We start from the raw sequence: 11,273 nt of genomic DNA, 5'->3' as shown, positions 1-11,273 counted from the left end.
TGCACGGCATGAGGCCGGGGGTCGCTGCGGCTCCTGCTCCATGGGCGGTGCGTCAGCGGCAGGCAGGGAGCGTAGGGATGGTGGGTTAGTGTAAAGCATGAGGGTGCGTGATTACAGGGATGCGTTGCGTGATTATCTGAGGGTAATTTAGATCAGATCCTTTTTTCGGGCCTTGCGTGATTACAGGCGATGCGGTTGCGCAGTTGGGGCTGAAATTTCCTCTCGATGGAGAATGTTCAGCCAACCTAAATTACTAAGTACACACGAGAGAAGGGATTAGGTTTAGGCTGGCTGTTAGATTAAATTAGTGGGCCTAATTGTACGGTTATAACGGGTTTGTGTACATTTTGTGAGGTGTGCTTAAAGATCATGTTTGATGGTTTATTAGTAGTATATATATATATATATATATATATATATATATATATATATATATATATATATATATATATATATATATATATATATATATATATATGGTCGCACTATTCGCCATCCAGGATGAGGAATAGTTATTTCTCACTCCAACCAGTCACATCCCAACCAAGCCGTAAGAAAAGGGGGGCTGGGAGAAAAATTTACAACGTGGAAAAGAAATCGGTTCCCGCACCCAATCCAGCTTATACGAAATATAGATGCGTGGTTATCTTACGACCTCCCTGGATAAGTTACGTTGAAACATACCGGCTAGCCGAAGTGGCCGACTGGCCGTAATTGAAAAAAAACTTCTTATATAATATTAATATACCTGATGTGCAGCTGGGATAAGAATGTACTGGAGTAAATTTGGACCATGTAAAACGCGTGGATCCAACCTATTAAATCCCTTCTTTCTTAGAACACCTCTTTCAAAATATGTCCCTCCTTTTATACTAGAACACTTCTTTCAAAATGTGTCTACCTGCATGAGCTTTAGCTACTCTAGCACATATCCCTCTCATCTGTTTAATTTCTTTGAGGAAAAAAAGAGAGCGTCTGATCAACTCCAAGAGAAAAACGATAGAGTGGAGATTTGAGAAAAAAAAGAGCTTCCGACCAACTCCGGGAGAAAAACGATATAGTGGAGAGCGGTCGAGCTCCGTCTCTCTTTAGAGCATCTCTAGCAGGATCCAAAAAAACCCGGCCTGATCAGATACGGTAAAAACGGCTGGGCCCGTAAATTTCTTACGGGTGGCACGTAAAAACTCAGCCGAACCCACTATATATACCAGAACTTTGCCAATTTAGGGTTCGCATCCGCAAATTTTGTTTCCCCTCGCGTACCCTCCGATGAGAATCGAGTTCCTTGGGCCATCGTTCGCCGGGCGAACAGCCAAAAAAGGGCCGGCCCTGATGATGGACACAGGCGGGGTGGCCGAAGGGGCTGCGGCGGCTCGCCACCCCGACATGACTCCAAGACCGTGAGCTCCTCCCTCCACCCGCCAGTGGAAGAATGGCGCCATGTGCAGGCGCGTGAGCGCGGCGCACCTCCCGCAGCGCCGGGAGGCGGGCGTTCGTATTGATTTTTGTTTCATTCCCCCCCTCCATTTTAGTTGGACATGTTCACAACCATTTTAGCTGGACATGTTCACAACGTGCACAATGCTTAGCTTCTCGGCGACATCCTGCTTCGCGACCACAAGGACATCGTCCATGGCGGACCGGGAATGGCTCGGCGTGCTTCTCCTCGCCACCCCCCTCAACAATGAGGATGACAGTAACGCCGAGGTGAGATATTGAAATACATGGCGACATGAGTGCTCTCTTTAGGCAGAAAATGCATGTGCTGTGCCTATTGATTCTTTGCGTCCTTTTCGAAAAAAATGATTCTTTGTGTTTTCTGACATTTTTATCAACAAATGAGATGTACTTTGTGATTTGTTTAAAATTGCATCAATGGAATATTTTAAATGCGATGTGTTTAATTTGAGGTTCAGCTCTTGGAGTAGTCTCTTTCTTATTTATTTTGACAGCAGGCTTATTTTTGATAGGGCGGCAATGAGTTGGAACTTGAGATTGATGTAGAGGTTGTGCGTTTGTTCCAAAGAATTTGAAATGATTAGGCATGCTCATGCTTTTTATGAACTTATAATTTTGAACTGAGATTGAATATGGATGCTCCAGCTGAGAGATGCATTCATAACAGACATTGTTAATTAAAAAATGCATCGACAAGGAGACACTGGCACAGACGTGTATAACATAGATGTGTAAATGCTGGTCTCTTAAAAAAACAGAAAAAAAAAACACTCGCAACTAAGTAGCAGAGCAATAACATGTATGACATTAACATGTTGATAAAGTCAGTTGCAATTAACCAGCAGCCAGAACAAGAAGTTTTCTTCTTCGACTGAATATTCTAGTAGGAGTAGTGACAATGACTTCTTCTGTATCTTTTTTCTAGACTGTAGAACACCGGCTCTTCAACTAACGCTCCCAAGATTGATGTTTGTTACAGATGAAGAAGCTTGTGAGTGTTGGACTTGGACCTAGGCAAGTTGATAGAGTCATGGCCAAGCTATCTTGTCATTTATGGTACTAGCTAATGCCTTGTTTCTCCTTCGAGGCGGATTCAAATGCTGAAAATTCAACCAGCGAGCATAACTAGACAGTGCAAATGTATATAGTTTCAATACAAGCAAAATTCAGAAGAAGAAAAAATCAAGGTGAGATGCGTGACTGCATAAATGTGTTTCAAGTAATGCTGATACAAGGTAGTAAATGAGATGTGAGATGTGAAAGTACAATAGCATTTATCTAATTGACCTTTAACTTGCCTTTTGATCTGTCCGAACAATTGGTATGCCATGGTACTGGCAGTACACTACGGAGTACTAAGATACAACAACTATAGACACAGAGAAAAATTTCCTCCAGACCCAATACAAGGTGCAGGTTTCAATAAAAAAAAATAACCTTCTCTCCTGGACAGAAAAAAGGGCGGAGCTCAGCTTCCTCCTCTCCTTTCTGTGATTTGGTAATTAGACCATATGACCTTGACCTTGCAGACTCATCATTACCATCACGAGTTCAATCCTTACTGTGAGTGTATGTCAACACAAAAGAATGAGTTAAACCAGTTTTTTTTACTTAATCAAGAAAAATATTCAAGATGTAAACATGACCGCACACCGAGAGGTGCTCGGGTGGTGTTTTTTATGTGAGCCAAAGCTAGTGTAAACTCAAATGAGGGCAACGAACTTCTTTCTGTCGGAACCCTTGGTACCGGTACCAGCACCAGCCTCATTCCCCCACAATACCCCTCGCTCTTCGCCTTGGCAATGTCCATCTCCACCTCGGCGATCTTCCTCTCAATCCCTCCATCCTCCAAAACCAAACAACCCATTTTGAATCAACAAACCAGAAGAACAAGTCACACCAGAAAGGAACCAATAAATTACGTGCATCCCAGGTCCTTCGGCTTGTCGTCCACCAGGATCTCCTTGGGGAGCTGCAATCAAGTGCCACCGCCAGGAAAAATTGAGAAAAACGAGAGGTGGGCAGAGAGGGGGATTGAGAGATCCGCACATTGCTGCTGCTCTTCTCGAGGAGGCCGGAGAGCCTGACCGGAGAGGGTCGCCCGGGTCTGCGCGTCCTGCCATAGCCTGCGAACGAATCAAGGCGAGATCAGATCTGCAGAGTGGAGGAGAGATCTGGGAAGGAGAGGGAGGGCGCGAGCGTACCGGCCGGCGACGTACAGCCAGGCGAGGCAGGCGAGGAAGGCCATTACGAGGGGGATCCTGCCGGTGGAGGCGGCGGAGGAGGAGGAAGACGGGGGCTCACCTAGGTGATGGAGTGGAAACTTGCTATCAAGGACTTGCTCCTGAGCAAACCACCGAGCACCTCTCCGTCGTCTACACGTCGGCCACCCACATTGTGCTGGTCGCCGTCGAGACTGACTCTAAACTGCCCGATGTTGATTAGGAAAGGACGTGGAGAGTGGGATGGATCCTTAGACTAGCGTAAAGGTAAAATTACTTCGTCGGCAATATAATTTTAGGGAGTTGGGATGGTGACTTGGCTTGGTTCTGCCTAGCTTGGTTGAGCACAACATCTGGCTCGATGAACCGACCAGGGAGAAGAATTACTTATTCTTCACCCTGGGTCTCAAATATATATAGTGTTACTATTCATCATCCAGGGTGCAGAATAGGTTATTCTTCACCCGTGGTAATCTTACGATCATTTCATAATTAAATTACGTTTCGAATTCAAATAATTACATTCTTATTGATTCACTATGTAAAATTTGACATAAGAAAAATAAAAATATAGGTCATAAGACAAGAAAATTTGCAGTTTATGTGTATTTTAGACTATGTTTTTACGTTTGTAATTTTACATAACATAAAATATTTTTTACAGCGATTTATATATTTTCTTGCGGTCCCTTTTTGCGTCGGAAATAAGACAAAATTTACGGAACATAAAATTACGGTGCATTGATAATAAAATAGAGGAGAGTGAAGAATAACTATTCCCTACTCAGGGTGACGAATAGCGCGACCATATATATATATATATATATATATATATATATATATATATATATATATATATAGGAAAATGGTTGTGTACTCCTGGGAGTACGTACTCCTGCACCTCATATACCCATAGATGAATCTTTCATACCTTTTTATTATTTTTAATATAATTCACTAATAATTACTAGATACCCCAAAATGAGTTTCGTAAAAAAAATCATGTGACTGTACATATTTTTTAAGGGTACGTATATACCGAATTGTTCGTACATGAAAAAAGGTATATTATAAAAAGTACATTACAAATGATATTTTTTCAATCAAACTTGTATTGGGGTATCTTAGAATATTTAATAAAGTATATTAACAATGATAGATGGGTATAATCAATGCGTACGAGAGGTATATTGAGGATGGAAGTACATACTCCCGGGAGTACAAAAAAGAAGTCCTATATATATGAATGCTTAAATTTCACTAATATATGATGTGAATGCTTAAATTTCACTAAGAAGCGGCTATAAAAAAGATGATGACAAGTTAGTTAACTAATTTCCGTCTCCTAAAAAAAGTCAACTAATTTCCTTCCACAAAGGCATAGAAATCAAAATATTTAATTTGCTTTAGAATCCATGTTGGGTGTAGCATTAAATTTATGAATTTCATGCTTTTCATACACATACAAGCAAATGGATAAGTAATAGGGCACATGAATTAAAATTAGTAACAATAAACATAATTTATGTTATACTATAAGGTTCTATGAACAATTCTACGAAACTAGCTAATAGCATGTACAGTTCAGAATAACAAATGCTAACTACAAATAAGGTTATGTCACTTATGCAGCAGTTGCGACATATCACCTTGGGGGGATGATTTGCATCATGTTGTACATCCTTCTGGTGCATTTTGCTAGAAAAAGAGCTGTGGGAATAGAAAATGATCCTTCACGCCCGTGGAGCGAGAAGCGCTTGATTAAACATACAGAAGGCTTGAAAGCCTAATCCACCTTTACACTTAGGTTTGCAGCAAGTAATCCCAAGTTTTCCTCCCTCCCTCTCAAAACAAAAAGATTCCCCTGAAAAAGTGTGTGATGCAGGGATATACACAATGGATATGGCTAGGTCTCAGTCGACTAAGATTTAACCAAGTCTCAGTCCAGTGACATCACATGCAAGAGAGAAAAAAAGAAAAAGAAAATTTTGCACGAATCTCAGTGTAAAATCTTATGGATATAGCATCGACTGGGACTTAACCAAGCACTATGGAGAGCAAATTTTGCCACCCGCTAGAACTCGAACACTGCAAAAAACTCGAACACTGCAAACCCGCATAATGTTTGGCGAGAAAATTTGAAGTTACTCGCATAAATCAACTCATCTAGATGTCGTCAATTTCCTAGACATTTTCACTCATCCTATGGTTCTCATTGGTTGCGTGCACCATGATTCATGGCATCCACAGGCACGAACTCGATATTGCCAACTCCAGTATTACCACGATGCGGCCATCGGAATGTCGTTCCAATGTGAACTTTCCATGCCACTTTGTTAGCCTCGTCCTTCGGAGTCCAGATCTGCGTGTGTCTGATCAATCCAATCCCTGAAACTCTCTCATTGCCACCATGAACAGAATGTCATTTGTTGACATTAGCTTCTTCGACCAATTTTTATTCGTCTTCCTTCTTTTTCATCGTCCATCGCCCATTGGCTTGCACACTAATTTAGGAGCATGTGTGCCGGACGTGCCACTTCTTGTAGCTTCGATCTTGAATTTGACGGCAGAGATAACGAGCGAAGAAGAAGAAGATGATGAAAAAGAGTGTGCCATGACTCCGAGAATCTTCTCTAACAACGCACGAACACATTTGCTAGTTACTAATACAATTTCCATTTGTCATGGCTCTGACGTCTAACCCATGAATGCTTGATCTATCACTTAGCCAGCCACTTAATAATAAGAACTTATAGTGTTTTTTGGAGAGAACACTCCAAAATCATATTTCCCACGGTTTAGCGCCTCATTGAGTTGGCATTGCTACTACCGGTAGCGACAACAACAGTTGAAAGGGTTTTTTCAGCAATGAAAATCATCAGGACTGAGTTGCGCAGCAAGATGTCCGATGGCTGGCTTAATGTCTTGATGGCGTGTTACATTGAGCGAGGGATATTCAAAAGTGTTGATCTTGGTAAAATTAAGGAAGATTTTCACAAGGGGTAGGGCACTACCGTTGCCTAGGTCTTCTACGCGCCACTAAAACTTACCTGGGTATGTTTTAGGTTGTTCGTCTATTTAAAATATATTTGCATTTTCATTTTACTTCGCTATTCTGTTTAGGATTATATGAAAATATTGGCGTGCACTGTTGTTCGTATTCTTTATGTTGGTTCTGCACAATTTTTGTTTTGGCTTAAGAGTTCGTCCCACCTCAAAAAAGTTTTGTCCTCCGCCATTGCTCTGACCCATGAATGCTTGATCTATCACTTAGCCAGCCACTTAACAATAAGAACTTATAGTGTTTTTTTTGGAGAGAACACTCCAAAATCACGGCGTTCGCTTGGATGACCTCTCGTAGGAACAATAGTTCGCTCGGGTGACCTGCCCGAGCTCCCGTCAGCGAGTTATTGGGTCCTAAGAGCATCTCCAACGTCCGCACAAAAATCTCGCGTCCAATAATAGTTATAGCGCGCCACTTTAGCACTTTTAGTGTGCCGGGACCAATATTGCTTTAGCAGACGCCCAAAGACGCGCGCCTAAAAAGCAGACAGTGCAAATTGTGAAGCGTGCCCAATCCGGAGCCCAAAATATGCTGCGCGCGATAGCGTTTTTCAGCGCGTGCCAAAAAAAACTTTTAGCGCTACAGCGTCTGCTGGAGCTGCTCGGCGTCTAAAAAAGCAAAATTTTAGTGCGTGCAGTTCTTTTTGGACGCCTGTTGGAGATGCTCTAATATGCGGAGTGTTTTCGAAGAAAAAATGCTTCTAAACAAAAAAGATTCGTTATGACTCGTGCCTCACGAGGCTGGTTATTATACAATTTCCATCTGTCAAGACTCATACGTGGCTCATGAAGTCTTGATAAGTCCACTCTCAATGGAGTACCACTATTAATAATAGAAGCTCTGAATGCCCGGACACCACTCACTCTCAATGGAGCTACCACCATGGACGCCCTTCCTCGGCGTCGCGCTCGCCACCGTGCTCTTCCTCAAGGCCGTCTTCCGTCGCAGCCGTCAGGCATACAACCTCCCGCCGGGCCCTAAACCATGGCCGATCATCGGCAACCTGAACCTGATGGGCGCGCTCCCGCACCGCTCCATCCACGCGCTCTCCAAGAGGTACGGCCCTCTCATGTACCTCCGGTTTGGATCGTTCCCCGTCGTGATCGGCTCGTCGGTTGAGATGGCCAAGTTCTTCCTCAAGACCCACGACATGGTGTTCCTCGACCGGCCCAAGATGGCCGCCGGCAAGTACACGACGTACAACTACAGAGACATGACCTGGTCCCCGTACGGCGCCTACTGGCGCCAGGCGCGCAAGGTGTGCCTCACCGAGCTCTTCAGCGCCAAGCGGCTCGAGTCATATGAGTACATCCGGAGCCAGGAGATGCGCGCGCTCCTGCGAGACCTGCACGAGGCCTCCCGGTCCCGGCGCGCCGTGGTGCTCAAGGACTACTTGTCGACCTTGAGCCTGAACGTGATCACGCGCATGATGCTGGGCAAGAAGTACCTGCACAGGGAGGCAACGGACGAAGGGGGCTCCGGCTCCGCGACGACCCTGGCGGAGTTCAAGCGGATGGTCGACGAGTGGTTCTTGCTCAACGGCGTGCTCAACATCGGCGACTCCATCCCGTGGCTGGACTGGCTGGACCTCCAGGGGTACATCAAGAGGATGAAGAAGCTGAGCAAGATGTTTGATCGGTTCCTCGAACATGTCGTGGACGAGCACAACGACAGACGCCGAGTCGAGGGGGAGAGCTTCGTCTCGAAGGACATGGTGGACGTGCTACTCGAGATAGCCAGAGACCCCAATCTTGAGGTGCAGATCGACCGGGATAGCGTCAAGGCTTTCATTCAGGTAAGCCCGTGCAACTTCCCTGTTATTCAGTAAAAGAATTTTGAGTACAAGGAGCTTTTCAGATCGAAGACCCCGAGTTCAGTTGCAACATCACAGGCTATGCGGATGCTACGATTAATTCTGTACCATTGCACACACTACCTAATCACTTGCAGGACCTCGTCGGCGGCACGGAGAGCTCGGCGGTCGCAGTCGAGTGGGCGATCTCGGAGCTCCTGAAGAAGCCGGAGGTGTTGACCAAGGCGACCGAGGAGCTGGACCGCGTGGTGGGGCGAGGCCGCTGGGTGACGGAGAAGGACATCGCGAGCCTCCACGTATCGTCAAGGAGACGCTGCGGCTGCATCCGGTGGCGCCGATGCTGACTCCCCGGCTGTCCCGCGAGGAGGCTTCCGTCGGTGGCTACGACATCCCCGTCGGCACGCGCGTGTTCGTCAACGTGTGGTCCATCGGCTGCGACCCGGCGGTGTGGACTGCGCCGGAGGAGTTCGCGCCGGAGCGGTTCCTTGGCAGCAAGATCGACGTCAAGGGGCAGGATTTCGAGCTGCTGCCCTTCGGGTCCGGCCGGCGGATGTGCCCCGGGTACAGCCTCGGGCTGAAGGTGATCCAGGTGAGCCTCGCCAACCTGCTGCATGGTTTTGACTGGACGCTCCCGGACGGCGTGGCGACGGACGAGCTCAGCATGGAGGAGACCTTCGGTTTGTCGACGCCGCGCAAGTTCCCGCTAGAGGTCGTGTTAAAACCCAAGCTCCTCGATCACCTCTACACAGTGGGTCATTAGATATCCACTCTTTTTTTTGACGGGAAATATTTGGAGCTTTATTCAACAACGACCGCCCCAGCAGAATCTGCTAAAAGGCTTGTTACAATGATACTAGGGGCAGAATCAAGCCAACATTCTGTCACATCCAGTGTGCTTGCATACTTTGCACACTGATGAGCAGGATAGTTAGCTGATCTAGGAATAAGATGAATACGAAGAGATATAAACTATTAGAATGCTCCAGAATTTCAGATAAGATAGGCACCATCAATGCCCTTGCATCATGACGCGAGTTCCAGAGATTAACCAACTCCAAGCAGTTGGACTGCATCACGACTTTCTCATAGCCTCTCAGCCTTGCAAAGATGACACCGTCCCGGAGTGCTAAGGCTTCAGAGATGAGGGGGTCGGTAATCCCCTGATAAGGTTTGCACCACGCAGCTCTAAATGGGAACGAGCAACTCCTCCCACTCCTCCTCTTCGAGCTTCCATAGCAATACTACCATCAGTATTTATCTTGATTTCATCTTCCTCAGGCGGCCGCCAACCGTGGCCTGGGAGTAAGTGTGCGTGCTCCTTCAGAAGATCAAGCAAAGCCAATGTTTCTCTGATCAGTGTCACAGACTGTGTAGGATCTGTTCCTCCTTTATCATGAGTGATATTGTTCCGAGAAGTCCATACGGCCCACATTATTGTAACCAGCTTTGCTCGGTCCGACTCAGAGAAACTTGGATCGCAAATAACATCTTTTGACCATGTTAGAGGATGTAAATCAGGTCGCTTGACCCCAAGCCAATCCGCTGCTTGGGCCCAGAATCCTCTTGCATGGGAGCAGTTCAACGGAGTGTGCATCATATTCTCATCTTCATGCTGACAGATTTTGCACGTACTCACTGTCAAGATATGTCGGTATTTGAGGGTTGCTTCTACCGGTAAGATACCCCGTAGAACCCGCCACCAAAACACTCTAACTTTTGGCAGAACCTTCAATTTCCACAACCTGGACCATAACTGTCTTTATGTCGCTGAAGTTTCGGTTACCATCCCTTCCTCTAGAGCAATGTGCTCGTCATGAGTCATAAGAGAGTGATAGGCTGATCTGACAGTGTATGAACTAGATTTCTCAAAGGCCCAAGCCCAGGATATCATCACCGCCACCGATCCTTAGGGGGGATATTCAGAATAACATCTGCGTCGGGGGGTATGAAGTTTTCTCTTATCACTTGAGATTTCCATATCCAAGTTTCAGCATCAATTAAATCAGAAACTCGATGTAAGTGTGCATTAGCTACCGGAGTCAAAGATCTAGTGCATGGAATCCATTTGTCCTCCCAAATGGATACAGACGTGCCGCTGCCAACACGCTTCAAGAGGCCGGTACTCAACGCTTCCTTCCCTGCAATGATCGCCCGCCAAATAGCAGACGAGGATTTTGGCGCTGTAGCACTCATAAAATCAGAAGAAGGAAAATATCTTGCTTTTAAAACTCTTGAGCACAGAGAGTTTGGGTTCATCATCAAACGCCACCCATGTTTACCGAGCAGTGCGATATTGAAAAGTTGCAGATCCTTGAACCCCATTCCTCCCTTGACCTTCGGTGATGCAAGTCCTTTCTAGGACAGCCAGTGCAGCGACCGGCGATCAAGATTGCTACTCCACCAATATTTGGCCATGTACGAGGCCAGAGTTTTGCAGACTTTCTTTGTTAACTGGAAGCAAGACATACTGTATGTAGGTATAGACTGAGCAACTGCTTTGATTCTGACTTCCCTTCCAGCACAAGAGATTAGTCTCTCTATACCACCTTGGAGTTTGGTCCGGATCCTTTCTCCAATGTGATCAAAAGTGCCTCCTGTAATTCGACCAACTGCTGTTGGAAGACCGAGGTAACGTTCACCAAAAGCTTCCACTGGTATAAGCAATGTTTGCTTCAGAATAACTCGGATAGGGGCTGAAGTGTTTGGACTAAAATAT

General features: G+C 45.6%; 1 pseudogene; it reads left to right on the top strand.

Annotated features, from left to right (window-relative positions):
* Positions 1 to 7,578: 7,578 nt before the first annotated feature.
* On the top strand, positions 7,579 to 10,071 carry LOC125509276 (annotated as a pseudogene).
* Positions 10,072 to 11,273: the final 1,202 nt, after the last annotated feature.

This window comes from Triticum urartu, chromosome 5 (genome assembly GCF_003073215.2).
Source record: "Triticum urartu cultivar G1812 chromosome 5, Tu2.1, whole genome shotgun sequence".
NCBI lineage: Eukaryota > Viridiplantae > Streptophyta > Magnoliopsida > Poales > Poaceae > Triticum > Triticum urartu.
Note: the sequence above shows the minus strand (reverse complement) of the source record. Positions and strands in the feature narration are given on the sequence as shown.